Here is a 19,183-nt window from a genome sequence, read left to right as displayed (position 1 = left end):
CATCACCCTGGCAAGAAACTGTCAACTGTGGAGAGATACACTTCAGTATCCCATCACATTTAAGAGATTTTTTCCTGTTGACTTCCTGCCTAGTTTGTTAGTTTTTACGGATGGATTGCGTTGGCATGTAGTTATTGATTGTCAGAGAATATTTCCCTGTCATTCTCTCTCAACTGTAAGGATGGAGATACCAATATCACAGCAATAATATCCTTGCTGCTCTTCATAGTCAGTGGGAGCATATATCATTGGCATCCACATGGTTCCTTGAGAAAACACAGAACAGGAACATGGCCCCCAGCAGGAGGAGAATGATGGAACCACACAAGGCTCACAGAGGCAGGCAGAACCATTGACATGGACTTAGGTGAAATTACAGGCCACTCACATCAATATGGTCTTCCAGTAACAGCAGGCCTGCTGACCACAGCATGGCTTAAAAATACAGCATAGACGACTGATATTTATTAGATACAGCACTTCTTCTTGGAGATCAGCATGACCTTAACATTCTGTCTTTTTTCTTTCTTGTTCTGAGTATGGCGATTCCTAGTGTGTGCTAACACACTAGTTTTATTATCACCTACAGTCAATTAATAAGTTGAAGTAATCTTCTATTGTGTTCTTTATACTTTATCCTTAAATCAATAATGCGATTTCTTTTGTGGTTTTTTGTTGTTGTTGTTGTTTCTTTGGAGACAGGGTTTCTCTGTGTAGCTCTGACTGTTCTGGAACTCACTTTGTAGACCAGGCTGGCCTCGAACTCAGAAATCTGCCTGCCTCTGCCTCCCGAGAGCAGGGATTGAAGGTGTGTGCCACCACACCTGGATTTTTTTTAACACAATAATACACGTCTCTCATACTTTACACTGTGTCAGAACATCAAGAAAATTAAAATCTTGGGTACCAGTTCAGAGAAACCAGTTCAGTTCTCAATATTTCTGTTCTTTGTCTCTCCACTTTCAGAACATCCAGTGCAGCCTCTTCCACACTCTTCCAGAATTATGTGTTCATACATTCACAAATGCACATACTGCTTTCATACATTCAGTTGAGAAGACAGAATGCAGAAGCAGACATTTGTACAGTACAAAGAGTGGAGAAAGTTGGTTGTGTTTTACCTTTAATCTCAGCATTCAGGAGAGAAAGGAAGGATCTGGGTGTGATAAGGATAAGGGGAGGGCAAAAGTGTATCATGATCTGGTGTAGGCAGTGGTTTTTGGGGGAGAGAGGAGAAAAGCCCTGAGGGCCAGCAGAATGAATGGAAATATGCAAACTCTGAGGGTGGGAGGTGGGGGACCTTGTAGAAAGTACAAAAGGCCTTGGAGGTGAGAGACTCTCAGGACTCAAAGGGAGGGATCTTAGATAAAATCTTCACCAGTGGAGACAGGGAAGTCATGTAGTCCACCTCCAGTAGAAAGACAGGTCATGCAGTGGAGGGATGGTATTGCTATCCCACAGTAAAAAACTCTCACAAAGAATTGTTTCTGTCTAACAAACAAACAAACAAACAAAAATAAAAATAAAAAAAAAACCAAAAAAACTGCAGGGAAAAAAATGGAGAAGGGACTGAGTAAGTGGAGTTCCAGTGACTGGCCCATCTTGGGATCCATGTCAAGAGGAGGCTCCAAGGCCTGACACTATTATTGATGGTATTGAGTGCTTATAGACAGCAGCTTAGCCTGGCTGTCTTCTGAGTGGCCCATCAGCAGTTGACTGAGACTGATGTATGTACTTACACCCAGGGATTGGACAGATGCCATGAAACCCTGTGGTTAAATTAGGGATATGTTCAATAATCAGAGGAGGAGGCCAACCCCATAGGATGAGAAGCAGTCTCACCTAACCCAGACCCCTGAGTTCTCTCAGACACTGAAAAACCAATCAGGGAGCATACATGGGCAGCCCTATGCCCCTGACACTTAAACAGCAGAGGACCTCATAGTGTAGCCTGAGTGGGAGAAGAGAAACCTAACCCAGGAAGGACCCAGGGTGTGGGGAGGCCTGGTTTAGAGGGCATCCTCCTGGAGTTGGGGGATGAGGAATGAGGTGAAGAATTGCAAGAGGGGGTACTGGGAAGAAAGCAGTGTTTTGACTGTGAAATAATAGAAGTAATGAAATATAAAATAAAAAGAAAGAAAGGATTACAAAGGAAAAAAAAAGGCGTGGGCTTTACCACCAGAGGAGTATCAAAGGTTGTGTGAGAATTAAGGATTTGAATATTGCAAGTAGGTGGAGCCAACGTGTGGGAGGAGCATTGGATTCCAAGTTTGGAGAGATATATAAGGGCAGGACTTCTGAGTAGAATTAAAACAGGCAGAAGATTTAGCAAGTTACAGCAACCGTCTGGATTCCTGGTGAGTTGGTTGGCTGAATGAAATATTTAAGGTTGCTGTGTGAAGGGGATATCATGGTGGAGCCTTGGTAACTTTTTGTAGTTTGTATGGGTTTTTGATTGGTGAAGTCTAAAATTTGCCCTGTGCATAGGCAGAAGATATTTAAAATTCATAGATTTTTTCAAGTCTATCCCGTACATATGAACAGTAAGGACCAGCAAAATGCCTGGATTGGGCAATCTATGAATGAACTTTTAAGAGACCTCTAGGTGCTCTATTCTTCATTTTAGGCAGAGGTCCAAGTCCTGGATTGTATAGAGAGCCCGACATCAACCAATGGAGAGGCCTGCTTCTAGGACGAATGTACTGTAGGCATTCTCCAATTCATTTTCCTTTAAACATATATGCAGGACTAGAAAGAACTCACAATAGGATATTGAGAGACCTTGAGATCAATGGAAGCTCCAGATTGGCTAGATCAGGTATAGTGGTGGTATACTGGCTCAAAAGTTTAACACTCAGGATGGTTTTTGGCTGAGCAGGCCCTTCTTCATCTAGAACGTGTAACCATATTGGTTTGTGGACCACACCTTTAATCCCAGGATTTAGGAACCAATGGCATGTAGATTTTTGTGATCAAGAGGCCTCACTTGTCTGTATAGTGAGATCCAGGAAGTCAGGGACATGTCCGTGGACCTTGCTCCAGTCTTAAAAAGAGAAAGATTGGAGAAATTAAGAGGTGACTGCAGTGAGCAGGAATGTGCATGTCCTCTGAGCAGCAGCATGAGAAGAGACCCATTTCTTGAAATGGAGACTAGAGAGTAAGGACAAAATTTTTCTGGATGGAGCCCAAGAGGGGAGTAAATCCCAAAGGATGGAACAGTTGTTTGTTACACACCTTTAATCCTAGCCCTGTGTGGGAAGGAACAGGCAGGTGAGTCCCTATGAGTCCTAGCTCAGACTTGTCTTAATTTTGACTTAAACACAGCACAGTTCATACAGAGAAACTGTCTCAGAAGAAAAGAAGAGAAGAGAAAAAAAAAGAAAAACAAACAAATAATTTTCTTTCACCTGGCCAGGTTTCCATTAGGTGTTAAGGTGTGGCTACAGACTGGGTGTGGCCATGAGGAGTGAATGTTTGCTGGATGTGAGAGGATGCAAGGTGGAGCTTGTAGGAGGGTCCTGTATAGGGAGATTCATTTAAGGCTATTTGACTTTATTGAAGTTCAATAACAGGGGGCATCTGGGTTAGGTGTTAAGAGTCTTCTGATGTCCAGGGTAATTAAATCATCAATGTTCTTGGATGGATGAGTGTGGAATGGGATCTATTGGATCTTGCCTGTTCCATGGCCCTTTATTATTTGTTTTGAGACAGATTGTCCAGTAGAAAGGAGGAGAATCTAGGACTCTCTCTCCTTTTTTTTTACATTCATGATAATATTCCCTTTTTAAAAAAATAAATTTTATTTAATCTTTTTTTAACCTAGATTTTAGGCTAGATTTTATCCCCCTTCTGGTCCACCCACTGACTGTTCTGTATCCCATACCTCTTTTTCCTTCTCCAAAAGGATGTCCCCTATCCCCACCCCCTACCCTACAAGACCTTACCACTCCCTGGGTCCTCCTGTCTCTTGAGGGTTAGGTGTATCTTCGCTGACTGTGTCCAGACCCGCAGTCTCCTGGTGAATATGTGTTGGTGGCCTGATATCATCTGGTGTATGCTGCCTTGTTGGTGGCCCTGTTTTTGAGAGATCTTTGGGGTTCAGGTTAGTTGAGACTGCTGGTCTTCCTATAGGGTTGTCCTCCTCCTCAGCTTCTTCCAGCTTTCCCCTAATTCAACCTCAGGGGTAAACAGCTTTTGTCAATTTGTGGGGTATAAATATCTTCATCTGACTCTTTCATCTGCTTGCTGGGTCTTTTTGGGAGGCAGACATGATAGGCATTCTTTTTTAACACACCATATTCTCAGTAATAGTGTCAGTCCTTTGTACCTCTCCTTGAGCTGGATCCCAATTTGGGCCCTGTAACTGGATCCCCTTTTCCTCAGGTTCTTCTCCATTTTTGCTTCTCCAGTGTTCTCAGAAAAGAACAAGTCTGTGTCAGTTGTGGAATGGCAACACCTTCCCTCACTTGATGCCCTATCTTTCTGCTGGAGGTGGGCTCTACAAGTTCCCCACTGCGGGGCATTTCATCTAAAGTCCCTCCATTTGAGTCCTAAGAGTTTCTCACCTCCCAGGTCTCTGCTATTCTGGAGTGTCCCCCTATGTCCTATCTACCAAGCTTGCCTCTTTCCATTCTTTTGCTGGTCTTCAGGTTTTCAGTCCTCTTCCCCCAACCCAATACCTGATCATGTTCCCCTCTTCCCCTCTCTGTCCCCTTTCCCACCCAGGTCCACCCTTCCACCCCTCCTGTGAATGTTTCTTCTCCCTCCCAAGTGGAATTGAGTCATCCTCACTTTGGCCCTTTGGCTTGTTAAAATTTTTGAGTTTTGTGGATTGTATTCTGGGCATTCTCTACTTTTTTGGCTAATATCCACATATTAGTGATTACATACCATGCATATCCTGTTGGATCTGAATTATGGCATTCTGGATGATATTTTTTAGTTCCTTCCTTTTTGTTTTGCCTGCAAAACTCAGGATGTCCTTATTCTTAATAGCTGAGTAGTATTTTATTGTGTAAATGGACCACATTTTCTGTATCCTTTCTTCTATTGTGGGGCATCTGGGTTGTTTCTAACATCTGACTATCACAAATAAGGTTTTCATGAAAATAGTGGAGCATGTGTCCATGTGTCTTGGTGGGGCATCTTTTAAGTATACGTACAAGATTGGAATAGCTGGATCTTCAAGTTGATCTATTTCCAATTTTCTGAGGAATCTCCAGATTGATTTACCGAATGGTTGTACCAGTTTGCAATCCCAGCAGCAATTGAAGAGTGTTCCTCTCCACATCCTCTGCAACGTGTGCTGTCACCTGAGTTTTTGACCTTACCTACTCTGATTGTATAAGGTGGATTCTCAGGGTCATTTTGATTTGCAATTCCATGATCACTAAGAATTTGAACATTTCTTTAAGTGTTTCTCAGTCATTTCAGATTCCTCTGTTGTGAATTCTCGGTTTAGTTCTATACCTCATTTTTGATTGGGTTGTTCACTTTTTCTGGTGGTTAGCTTCTTGAGTTTGTTTATATTTTGGATATTAGCCGTCTATTGGATGTGGTGTTAGTGAAGTTCCCCCCCCCCAATGTTTAGGTTGCAGATTTGTCCTATTGAATATGTCCTTCAACTTACAGAATATTTCCAGTTTCAAGAGGTCCCATTTACCAATTCTTGATCTTAGAGCCTGAGCCATTGGAGTTCTGTGTAGGAATTTTTCTCCTGTGCCAATGAGTTCAAGTCTGTCTCATTTTCTTTTCAATTAGATACAGTGTGTTTGGTTTTATGTGGAGGTGCTTTACCTACTTGGACTTTAGGTTTGTGCATGGTGACAAATATATATATATATATATTTTCCTTTTCCACATACAGACTGCCAGTTACTCCAGGTTCATTTATTGAAGTTGCTTTCATTTTTCTCCATGTTTATTTTTGGGTTCTTTGTTAAAGATGAAGTGTCCATAAGTGTGTGGTTTCATTTCTGGGGCTTCAGTTCTATTCCATTGATCAACATGTATGGCTCTGTACCAATACCATGCAGTTTTTATCACTATTGCTCTGTAGTATAGCTTGAGGTCAGGGATGATGATTCCCCCAGAAGTTCTTTCATTTTTAAGAATTGTTTGAAAATTTCCCTGTCCGTTTGTTTGAAGAATTGTGTTGGGATTTTGATGGGTATTGAATTGAATCTATAGAATGCCTTTGGTAGGATAGCCCTTTTTACTCTGTTAATTCTTCCAATCCATAAGCATGGGAGATTTCTCTATTTTCTGAGATCTTCTTTGATTTTTTTCTTGAGAGACTTGAAATTATTGTCATACAAATCTTTCATGTGTTTGGTTACTTACTCCAATATATTTTATATTATTTGTGTCTGATGTGAAGGGTGTTGATTCTCTAATTTCTTTCTCAGCCTGTTTATCATCAGCATAAAGGAAGGCTTATGATTTATTTCAATTAATTTCTTATCCAGTCACTTTAACTAAGTTTATCAGCTGTAGAAGTTCTCTGGTATTATTTTTGGGGTCATTCATGTATACTGTCACACCTTCTGCAAAGAGTGATACCTTTAATTCCTCTTTGCCAATTTTGTATCCTCTTTATCCATTTTGGTTGTTTTATTGTTCTAGCTAGAACTTTGAGTACCATATTGAATACATATTCAGAAGGTGTGCATCATTCTCTTGTTCCTGATTTTAGCGGAAGCACTTTCAAGCATCTCTCCATTTAATTTGATGTTGGTTATTGATTTGCAGTAAATTGCTTCTATTATATTTAGGAATGGGTCTTGAATTCCTGATCTGTCCAATAATTTTAATATGAAGTGTGTTGTATTTTGTCAAATTCTTTTTGGGTATCTAAAGAGCTTATCATCTGATTTTTTTTCTTTGAGTTTGTTTAAATAGTAGTATACATTAATGGATTTTTACATATTGAACCAACCTTACATCCCAGGGCTGAAGCCTACTTGTTCATGGTAAGTGAAGGTTTTGATGTGTTCTTGGATTGAGTTTACTAGAATTTTATTGAATAATTTTGTACAGTTATTCAGAAGCAAAATTGGTCTGAATGAAGTTCTTTTTTTTTTAATGTGTGTCTTTGTGTGGTTTATGTATCAGAGTAATCAACTTCCTAGAATGAGTTCTGTAGTATTCCTTCTATTTTATTTTATGGAATACTTTGAGGAATATTGTTATTAGTTCTTCTTTGAATGTCTGGTAGACTTCTGGGCTAAAGCCATCTGACCCTTGGCTTTTATTTGTTGGGAGATTTTAATGACTTCTTCTTTCTCCTTAGGGTTTGTGGGCCTGTCTAGTGGTTTACTTGCTCTTGATTTAACTTTGAAATGTGGTATCTGTCTAGAAAACTATCCATTTCATATAGATTTTCCAGTTTTGTTGAGTATGGTCATTTGTAGTAGGATCTGATGACTTTTTGAATTTCCTCAGTTTCTGTTGTTATGTCTCCCTTTTCATTTCTGATTTTGTTAATTTGAAAACTGTCCCTGTGCCCTTTGTTAGTCTTCCTAGGGGTTTACCTATCTGGTCTATTCTCTCAAACAACCAGCTTTTTTTTTAAGATTCTTTGAATCCTTCTCTTTGTTTCTCTTTATTTGATTTCCACCGTGTTTGTGACTATTTCCTAGACCTCTCAGCTGTGCTTTAAGGTTGCTGGTGTAGGATCTCTCCAGTTTCTTTTCCAGGGCACTTAGCATTATGAATTTTCCTCTTAGTACTGTTTCCATTGTGTTCCATAATTTGGGTATTGTGTCTCATCATTTTCTTTTTCTTTTTCCTTTTCTTTTTCTTTTTCTTTTTCTTTTTCTTTTTCTTTTCTCTCTCTTTCTTTCTTTCTTTCTTTCTTTCTTTCTTTCTTTCTTTTTTTTTTTTTTTTTGAGTCAGGGTTTCTCTGTGTTGCTCTGGCTGTCCTGGAACTCACTTTGTAGACCAGGCTGGCCTTCAACTCAGAAATCTGCCTGCCTCTGCCTCCCAAGTGCTGGGATTAATGGCATGGTCCACTACCACTGGCTCCATCATTTTCATTGAATTCTTTGAAGTCTGTAACTTCTTCCTTCCTTCATGCCTGCCTTCTCTTTCCTTCCTTCCTTCCTTCCTTCCTTCCTTCCTTCCTTCCTTCCTGCCTGCCTGCCTGCCTGCCTTCCTTCCTGCCTTCCTTCCTGCCTTCCTGCCTTCCTGCCTTCCTGCCTTTCTCTCTCTCCCTCTCTCTTCCTTTCGTTTTTCTTTCTCCCCTGACTTTATTATCACTGAGTAGAAACTTGTTCAGTTTCCATGTATATGTGGGATTTCTGCTGTTTTTGTTGTTATTGAAGAACAGTCTTTTGGTTGATGATCTCATAGGATACATAGAATTATTTCAATCTTTTTGTATTGGTTGAAACTTGTTTTTTTTTTTTTTTTTTAGTGTGATATAGTGATTATAAAGTCAGGGGAGAAAGAAAAAAGAAAGGAAGAGAAAAGGAGAGAGATGGAGAGAGGAAGGGGGGAAGGCAGGAAGGCAGGAAGTCAGGAAGGCAGGAAGGCAGGAAGGCACGCAGGCAGGCAGGAAGGCAGGCAGGCAGGCAAGAAGTCAGGAAGGCAGGAAAGCAGACAGGCAGGCAGGCAAGAAGGCAGGAAGGCAGACAGGCAGGCAGGAAGGCAGGAAGGCAGGCAGGCAGGCATGAAGGCAGGAAGGCAGGAAGGCAGGCAGGCAGGCAGGGAGGAAGGCAGGCAGGAAGGCAGGAAGGCAGGAAGGCAGGAAGGCAGGCAGGCAGGCAGGCAGGCAGGCAGGCAGGCAGGAAGGCAGGAAGGAAGGAATGAAGGAAGGAAGGAAGGAAAGAGAAGGCAGGCATGAAGGAAGGAAGAAGTTACAGACTTCAAAGAATTCAATGAAAATGATGGAGCCAATGGTGGTGGGCCACGCCATTAATCCCAACACTTGGGAGGCAGTGGCAGGCAGATTTCTGAGTTGAAGGCCAGCCTGGTCTACAAACTGTGTTCCAGGACGGCCAGAGCGACACAGAGAAACCCTGACTCAAAAAAAAAAAAGAAAAGAAAAGAATGAAAGAAAGAAAGAAAGAAAGAAAGAAAGAAAAGGAAAAAAAAAAGAAAAAGAAAAAATCCCCCTCAAAATCCCAACCCAGGGCTGGTAAGATGGCTTAGTGGGTAAGAGCACCCGAGTGTTCTTCCGAAGGTCTAGAGTTCAAATCCCAGCAACCACATGGTGGCTCACAACCATCCCTAACAAGATCTGACTTTCTCTTCTGGAGTGTCTGAAGAAAGCTACAGTGTATTTACATATAATAATAAATAAATCTTAAAAAAAAATCCCAACCCAATTCTTGAATCACATGGACAAGGAAAATCTCAAATTCATTTGGAAAATGAAAAAAAAAAACCTAAGAATAGTTAAAATAGTTCTTAAAAATAAAAGAACTTCTGGGGGAATCATCATCCCTGACCTCAAGCTATACTACAGAGCAATAGTGATAAAAACTGCATGGTATTGGTACAGAGCCATATATGTTGACCAATGGAATAGAATTGAAGACCCAGAAATGGAACCACACACTTATGGACACTTAATCTTCAACAAAGAACCCAAAAATGTACAAGGAGAAAAATTAAAGCAACTTCAATAAATGATCCTGGAGTAACTGGCAGTCTGAATGTGGAAAAAGGAAAATAGATACATATTTGTCACCATGCACAGAGCTCAAGTCCAAGTAGATCAAGCACCTCCACATAAAATCAAACACACTGTATCTAATAGAAAAGAAAGGGAGAAAGTCTTGAACTCATTGGCACAGGAGAAAAATTCCTACACAGAACTCCAATGGCTCAGGCTCTAAGATCAAGAATTGGTAAATGGGACCTCTTGAAACTGGAAATCTTCTGTAAGTCAAAGGACATAGTCAATAAGACAAATCGGCAACCTACAAATTGGGGGGAAAAACTTCACTAACACCACATTCAATAGATGGCTAATATCCAAAATACAAAAGAACTCAAAATATAAAAGAACTCAAGAATCAAACCACCAGAAAAACTGAACAACCCAATCAAAAATGAGGTATAGAACTAAACCGAGAATTCACAACAGAGGAATCTGGAATGACTGAGAAATACTTAAAGAAATGTTCAAATTCTTAGTGATCAGGGAATTGCAAATCAAAATGACCCTGAGATTCCACCTTACACAATCAGAGTGGGTAAGGTCAAAAACTCAGGTGACAGCACATGTTGCAGAGGATGTGAAGAGGAACACTCTTCAATTGCTGCTGGGATTGCAAACTGGTACAGCCATTCGCTAAATCAATCTGGAGATTCCTCAGAAAATTGGAAATAGATCTACTTGAAGATCCAGCTATACCAATCTTGTACATATACTTAAAAGATGCCCCACCACGACACAGGGACACATGCTCCACTATGTTCATGAAAGCTTTATTTGTGATAGTCAGATGTTAGAAACAACCCAGATGCCTCACAATAGAAGAAAGCATACAGAAATTGTGGTCCATTTACACAATAAAATACTACTCAGCTATTAAGGACAAGGACATCCTGAGTTTTGCAGGCAAAACAAAAAGGAAGGAACTAAAAAATATCATCCAGAATGCCATAATTCAGATCCAACAGGGTATGCATGGTATGTAATCACTAATATGTGGATATTAGCCAAAAAAAGTAGAGAATGCCTAGAATACAATCCACAAAACTCAAAAAGTTTAGCAAGCAAAAGGGCCAAAGTGAGGATGACTCAATTCCACTTTGGAGGGAGAAGAAACATTCACAGGAGGGGGGAAGGGTGGACCTTGGTGGGAAAGGGCACAGAGAGGGAAAGAGGGGAACATGATCAGGTATTGGGTTGGGGGAACAGGACTGAAACACTGAGCACCAGCAAAAGAATGGAAAGAGGCAAGCTTGGTAGGTAGGAGTTAGGGGGACACTCCAGAATAGCAGAGACCTGGGAGGTGAGAAACTCTTAGGACTCAAATGGAGGGACTTTAGATGAAATACCCTACAATGGGGAACTTGTAGAGCCCACCTCCAGGAGAAAGATAGGGCATCAAGTGAGGGACGGTGTTGCCATTCCACAGCTGACACAGAATCGTTCTTGTCTGAGAAAACTGGAGAAGCAAAAATGGAGAAGAGCCTGAGGAAAAGGGGATCCAGTTACAGGGCCCAAATTGGGATCCAGCTCAAGGAGAGGCACAAAGGACTGACACTATTACTGAGAATATAGTGTGTTAAAAAAGGAGGACTATCATGACTGCACCCCAAAAAGACCCAGCAAGCAGATGAAAGAGTCAGATGAAGATATTTATACCCAACAAATTGACAAAAGCTGCTGACCCCTGAGGGTCACACTATATCACATTATATCACAATAACAGTCTTTTGGTTGATGATATGATAGGATACATAGAATTATTTCAATCTTTTTGTATTGGTTGAAACTTGTTTTGTGACCAAGTATGTGGTCAGTTTTGGAGAAGGTACCATCAGGTGCTGAGAAGAATGTGTATTCTTTTGTTTTAGGATGAAATGTGCTATAGAAATCTGTCAAATTCATTTGGTTCATAACCTCTCTTAGTTTCACTGTGTCTATTTAGTTTCTGTTTCAATGACTTATCCATTGGTGAGAGTGGGGTGTTGAAGTGTCCCACAATTATTGTGTGGGGTTCAATGTGTGTTTTGAGTTTTTGTAAAGTTTCTTTCTATCAATGAGGATGTGATTTCCTATGGGGCATAGATGTTCATATTGAGACTTTCACTTCGTGGATTTTTCCTTTGATGAATAGAAGTGTCCTTTCTCATCTTTCTTGATAATTTTGGTTGAAAGTCTATTTCATTGTCTATTAGAATGGCAATGCCAACTTGTTTCTTGGGACCATTTGCTTGGAAGAACTTTTTCCAGCCTTTTCGTTTGAGGTAGTGACTGTATTTGTTATTGAGGTAGGTTTCTTGAATGCAAGGAAATGTTGGATCTTGTTCTCATATCCAGTCTGTTAGCTTTATGTTGTTTTATAGGTGAGTTTAGTTCATTAATATTGAAAAATATTAAAGACAGATGATTGGTAGTTTGGTTTTTGTAGCTGGCATTATGTGCATGTGGTTCTCTCCTTTTGGCTTTTTAAAAAGACGATTATTATCTTGTTTTTTTCCCTTTGGTGTATGTACCCTCCTTGTGCTGGAGTTTTCCTTCTAGAATCCTCTGTAGGGCTCGATTGGTAGAAAGATATTGTCAGAATTTTGTTTTGTCTTGGAGTATTTTGGTTTCATCATGTATGCTGATTGAGAGTTTTGCTGGATATGGTAGCATGGGCTGGCATTTCTGTTTTCTTGGAGTGTACATGACCTTTGTCCAGGCTCTTCTGGCTTTTAGTGTTTCTGTTGAGAATTCTGGTGTAATTCTGATAGGTCTGCCTTTGTATGCTACTTGGCTCTTTTATTGTGAGGAGAGGAATTTCATTTGTGGTCTCATCTGTTTGGTTTTTTTCCTCATTTCCTGTATGCTTATGGGCATCTCTTTATTTAGTTTAGGGAAGTTTTCTTCTATAAGTTTGTTGAGGATGTTTGCTGGCCATTGGAGTTGGGATTCTTCAGTCTCTTCTCTACCTATTATTCCTAGGTTTTGTCTTTTCATTGTGTCCTGGGTTTCCTGGATGTTTTGGGTTAGGATATTTTCATGTTTTGAATTTTCATTGACAGTTGTGTCAATCTCTTCTATGGTATCTTTTACACCTGAATTTCTCTCTTCTATCTCTTGTATTCTGTTGCTTATGCTTACATCTCTAATTCTTGACCTCTTTCCTAGGTTTTTCATTTCAAGGGTTGCCTCAATTTGTGTTTTCATTATTGTCTGTACTTCCACTTTTAGGTCTTTAACAGCTTTAATCAATTCTTTCACCTGTTGGCATGTGTTTTCCCATATATCTCATGGGATTTATTGTTTCTTCATTAAGTGCTTCTACCTGTTTACCTGTGCTTTCCTGTATTTCTTTCAGTGAGTAATTTATATCCTCCTTAATGGAATCTATTATCTTCATGAGATAGGATTTTAGGACAGAGTCCTGATTTTCGGATATATTGGCATATCCAGGGCTTGCTTTTATGGGAGAACTGGGTTCTTTCTGATGATGCCAATGTAGACTGGATTCTGTTTCATATGACCTTGCACTTGGCTCTTGACATATGGTTATTCCTAGTGTTTGCTGGCCTGGTTGCCTCTGTCCGGATGGAGCCTGCCTCTTTTGTCCCTGGCCTGCTTCCGGTCACCTGGTAGGCCAGTGGCCTTGACTGCAGCAAATGTCCTTTGGTGCCTTCTGACTGTGGAGTCTTCAGAGGGACATGCACACTGGTGACTTGTTGCCCTGGCTGCAGTTGTGTTTTTGGATGCCTTTGAACTGTGGGATTTTCAGAGGGACAGAGAAGCTTCTGATATGTTGCCCTGACTGCAGGAGATCTACTAGGAGGCATTCAGACTGTTGGTTCTTCAGAGGAATAGTCAAGGTGTTGCCCTACCTGTAGCTGTTCTTTCTTCAGGGAGGCCTAAGTATTGTGAGTTCTGTTTCCCTGTGTGAAGCAGAACTTTAGGGAGGCTTTCAGAAGTTTGGTACAGTTCCTGATGATCTTCTGGGAAGTCTTCAGACTTTGGTGTCAGTTGTCCAGTTGCCTTGTTTGTAGAAGAACTCCTGGCATTTGATTAGTCCGTTGGTGTCAGTGGCAGGGTGTGAGCACAATGCCCTGGGATTACTTCAGGCTGTGTTTGTTCAGGGGTGGGTTGCAGACGAGCTGGTTATCGGTTGTTTTGTGTGCAGTTGAACTTCTGAGATGTCTTTAGGCTGTGGTGTCTTCAGTAGAGCAGACAAGATGGTGAGCAGTTACCCGGCATGCACAGGAACTCTTGGGATGCCTTCAGGCTGTGTTTTTTCATGGAAGGGGCAGACTAGCTGGTAGTCTGCCTTAGCAGAAGTTGCCAGCCAGAAGGGCAGGATCTAGGACATTTAAACATAGGGGGAGAACATCCAATTGCCACTGCATCTGGACTGAACATCTCTTATCAATACTCGTGCTAAATGCATATTTATTGTAATACTGAAAATACTTTTAAGATTGGGAAACAGAGGCAGTTGTTCAGAAAGAATGAGGGTCCTGATGGATTCCTGCTCTAAAATGTCCACAACAAATGCTGGGTAGGTGTGATGGGTAAATGGGTGCTCTCTGGAGCTTTTCTATTGTGTTTCCTTTTACCAGGTTCTCCAGTACAGGAACATATTCCAATAAGTTCTGAACACAAACATGGCCGAAGGCCCCTCCTTGCATCCAAAACTCCAAGTGGCTTCGAATATACCCATAGAACTCAGTTCCCAAATACCTCAAGACCCTGCAAGGAACTTAGCTTTTCAAATGTGTCAGAATCCCCTAGTGACTCCAGGAAGTACAATGCAATCAAGACTTTCAGTCCCTGAAAGGAACCTACTTCAGCAAGAGTCTCAAGGACCAACAAGACAATCAGGTATCCAAATGCAACCAGGTGCTTTAATGGGCCCTAGTTTACCAATTCTGAGAAGACTCTCGGCGCATCCAAGTCATTAGATACCTTCAGGACCCTCAGTGAAATCTTGTTTTCATCTTCCCATAGGTCGTATGCCACTGTCAGATAAATATGTTAACAAACAAACTGGCCCTATGGCTTCAAGAAAGTTTCGAAAAGAACGCACTGTGTACTCCAAAGAACAGCAGCACCTGCTGCAAAAACATTTTGATGAGTTCCAGTACCCAAACGAGTAGAAAATTGTGGAGCTGGCACTATCAGTTGGTGTTACAAAGAGGGAGATCAAGGTTAGCTTCTCTCTTTTTCCTCAGTCCAACAGCAACAATCTCTGCTTTCTCATTAGGAACTTGTATTGTGTGCTTCTGAAAGGCGTAGGGGAGAGTGAACAAATATAGGTGGTGGATATTGATGCATCCATTGCTGGGCCTCACATTCTCCTGTAACCAGGTACCAGTATCAAAGAACATTATTCCCATGTAGGTCTCAGTGACCTAGATATCAGATATCCTACTAAAACACAGGGCATACTAGCTCAATATCCCCTTTTTTTGTTTGTTTGTTTGTTTTTGTTTTTTTGTTTTTGTTTTTGATGTCCGTTCATACACAGTCTACCTTACTACAATCTCCTAGGGATCTTGAGTCTATGCTTTCTGTTGCTGACTTGTGAAGTATTGTTATAGAAACTCTGATTCAAAAGTTTCACCTTGTGGTCCATTTGGGGGCAAAGAGGTATTCTTTTGATGTTTGCTTTGTTTTTCAGATCTGGTTCAAGAACAACCGAGCTAAGTACAGGCGGATGAAGCTCCAGAATATTAAACAAGCACTGCCAGAGACAAATGAAAGCTCTAAAGCAGTTTCTGAGTCAACCCATTTTCCTGGTTCCATACCTGTTGTTGCCTCGGACAATGGAGAGTCCATGTGTTCAGGCACACTTGGTGAGGATTCCATTCCCAAACTCAACTGCAGCCAGGAATCTTCCCTGCATTGTTTTCAGGCCTGTGATGGGGACATGTGTTGTCCGCAAGAATACCAAGAATACCAAGAATACCTGCTTCATGGCCATGCCCCTGTTACAGCTTGGAACTCTGGTCAATCAGCAGCATTTGAATCTCAAACTGACTTAGCAGTAGCTGAAGTTCCAGTCGGCCTGGCATATGCCGCCCAAGCCCCAGAGGATGCTCACAATTCAGGTCCATGTGAAGATGAGCTCTGGCAAAGGATCCTTGAAGACTTGGATACATCAGATGACTGGCTTACTCTGAGAAACCTCTCTACTCCAGTTTACACCACTGAGGTCCTTGACCAGTCCAAGCCTTACAGCCATGAAGAAGTGTGTTATACACACCTTTAGTGTCAGTATTTGGAGAAAATTTTATTTTATTTTTTTATTGGGTATTTATTTCATTTACATTTCCAATGCTATCCCAAAAGACCCCCCTACCCTCCCCCCTTCCCCTCCCACTTCTTGGCCCTGGCGTTCCCCTGTACTGAGGCAGATAAGTTTGCACGACCAATGAGTGTAATCACTTTGAGAGCACATAATCGGAGTCCATTGGTAGAAAATGATACTTTGTTTAGTATATATTTGGGGTGGCTATGAATTCATGCAATATAGGGACTCGCTATCAAGTGTAACTCCAATTATATGATTACCTATGCTCTCTTCTTGCTTCAGAGGTCACTACATGCAACAGAAACCCTCATATACATGCAGAACTTGCAATCATATGATAGAAAAGCAATACATCTGATAAATAAATACTGTGAGTCAACTCCCCACAGAACTATATCTCATTTCTTATGTACAAAATAGTTTTGTTTATTTTGAGCACTAATAGCTATTATATGTGAATAGAGGTAAGAGGAAAATTGGCAGGGATTATTATTCTCTTTCATCCTTGTTAGTTTCAAGGCTGGAACACAAGGTCAGGCATTGTAGGAACATGATTGTCCACAAGAGCCGAGCCACCTACAGGGCCCTTCTTCACTGCTGCTTTTTACTTTGATAATGGGTCTCACTGACCTGCCAAGCCTGCCTGGATTTGCCTTCTGGCTTCCTCAGCCTGGAGTGGCTGGCCTTCCAGATCTGAACACCAACCTGCTATTTGAGGAATAACCCCATTATTTCTTTTTTAAAAATTTTCTTCCTTTTCCCTTTATTTATATATTTATTTACACTCCAGCTTTATTCCCCCCAGCCACCATCCACCCTCTGACTGTTTCACATCCCATAGCTCCTCCCCACCCCACAGTCTCCACAATGATGTCCCCACCACTCACCCTGGATCCATCCAGACCTCTAAACTCCCTGGGACCTCCAGTCTCTTGAGGATTATGTTCACCTTCTCTGAACCTAGACTCAGCAGTAACCTCTGCTGCATATGTGTTGGGAGCTTCATATAAGCTGGTGTAACCTGCCTGATTGGTGGTCCAGTGCTTGAGAGATCTTGGAGGTCCAGGTTAATTGAGATTGCTGGTCCTCCTACAGGTTCTCACTTCTCAGTTTCTTCCAGCTTTTCCCTAATTCAACCACAGGGGTCAGCAGCTTCTGTCCATTGGTTGGGTGCAAATATCTGTATCTGACTCTTTCAGTTGCTTGTTGGGTCTTTTGGAGGGCAGTCATGATAGGTCCTTTTGTGTGAGTGCTCCATAGCCTCATTAATCCTGTCAGGCTTTGGGGCCTCCCCTTGAGCTGTAGCTTACTTTGGGCCTGTTGCTGAACCTTCTTTTCCTCAGTCTCCTCTTCATTTCCATCTGTGAAATTCTGCTTAGGGGGAGATCAGCCTGTCTCCCACTCTCTCTTACTGCGGCATAGTTTGCAGTGCTCCCAGGAGATCTGCTACACCCCAGGCAAACAGGAGGTAGGGTCCAAACAGAGACATCTAGAAATTCCAAACTTATCGGGCACAATGAAAGCAGTGCCAAGGGAAAAAGCCATAGCTCCTAGTTCCCTTGTAAGGAAACTGGAGAGATCCTACCAACTCCACTATTTCTTTAGTACCTGTGCTAGGTTTCTCCCCACCAGCAGTGCATAAATGTTCCTCCTTGCTGACAACTTCTCCATCATTTATTTTCATTGGTTTTATTGATCTTTGCCATTCTGACAAGGTAAGATAAACTGTCATTTAGTTATAATTTGCTTTGTTTTGATTGCTAAATATGGTGTAGTTTGCTTGTTTGTTATTTTGGTACGATGCCTTTCTATTAAAAGTTCCGGAGGTACTGGACCTCTTTTGGTAAGTCAGGTTGGAATGAATTTAACAATGGTCCTCCTGTCCATATCTCCTAAGACCTAGGATAAATGCTATGTTTTTAACAATCCCGGCATGTTTAACATTTATTAAAGGGTTTCTCTGGGATTTTGTTTATCTTTTAATAATTTCCCTTGAGTTCTATACATTTTAAAAATCTGATTACTGGTTTTCTTGGTTTTACTTTATTTATTGTTGTTTTGTTGTTTGTTTTGGGACAGGGTTTTTCCTGTATGAGCCATAGCTCTCCTGGCCTTTCCCTTTTTAGATCAGCCTGAGCTTGCCTTCTGAATGCTGGGATTAAAAGCATGCACCATCAGGCATGGGTTGCTTAGGTTTGAAACTTAGTTTGTCTTTGTACCCCTGGCTTTTCTAGGCATTTTAATTAGATCAGGATGGCTTGGAACTCATAGAGATCTACTTGCCTCTGCCTCCACACATACTATGATGGCTACTTGTTCTTAGTCCCCATTTTAAAAGATGTTTTGTATATTCTAATCATTACCCCTCTGCTATTGTTGTATCAGCTAGTAAAAACCCTGAAGAGACCACCAGGAATCACAACCTGCTGTAATTGCATGAGAGTCTTTATTCCAGCTCAAGCTTGGGCCACCAACCTTCCTGAGTGAACCCCCAGGTCTAAGTGAAAGCATTTTATAAAGGAAAGAAAAACCACAGGCTGTGTTTGCAAGCTTTGGCATTATATGAGAGGGTAAAGGAAGGACATCCTTCAAATCTGATAATGTTGGTCAGATATTGAGACAGAACCGTGCAGCTGGAAAGAAACCTTTCTGACCTGGAAAAAGGATCTTGTGCTATCAGAAGCTGGTGTATTTTTACAACTGACCACAGCTGTATGGGAGCACTTTCTTGCCCTTCTCTCATGGTTAATTAGTGGGGCATTTATGGTTTTTTTTTTGACAGTTACTGTGGTGTTTATTCAAATAATAAATTCTTTTTTATTAGGTATTTTCTTCATTTACATTTCTAATACTACCTCAGAAGTTCCCCAAACCTGCCCTCCCTAATCCCCTCCTGCCCCCACTCCCACTTCTTGGCCCAGGCGTTCCCCTGTACTTAGGCATATAAAGTTTGCAAGACATTTCATAAAAACAGACACATTTATCAGTTAGATTAAACTTAATACATGCACATAAATACATGCATATATCAATTCCTTATTTTTTGATGAACAAGATAACAATTCACACCTAGTGAGTAGACATCACCATGTGCTTTTCAGACTAGATATCTCCATGTAGAATAATAAAAGTAGATCCATAGTTATCACCCTGCATGAAACTCAAGTCCATGTGGATTATAGATTATTTCTCTTAGCTTGTTAGGTCAAAGTTTCATATGGTAGCTCTTGTTTTAT

The 19,183-nt window shown here is 41.1% G+C and overlaps 1 pseudogene; it reads left to right on the top strand.

Annotated features, from left to right (window-relative positions):
- On the top strand, window positions 2,310–16,332 carry Obox3-ps3 (oocyte specific homeobox 3, pseudogene 3; annotated as a pseudogene).

This window comes from Mus musculus, chromosome 7 (genome assembly GCF_000001635.26).
Source record: "Mus musculus strain C57BL/6J chromosome 7, GRCm38.p6 C57BL/6J".
Taxonomy (NCBI): Eukaryota; Metazoa; Chordata; class Mammalia; order Rodentia; family Muridae; genus Mus; species Mus musculus.
This window is presented reverse-complemented; position numbering and strand designations above follow the sequence as displayed.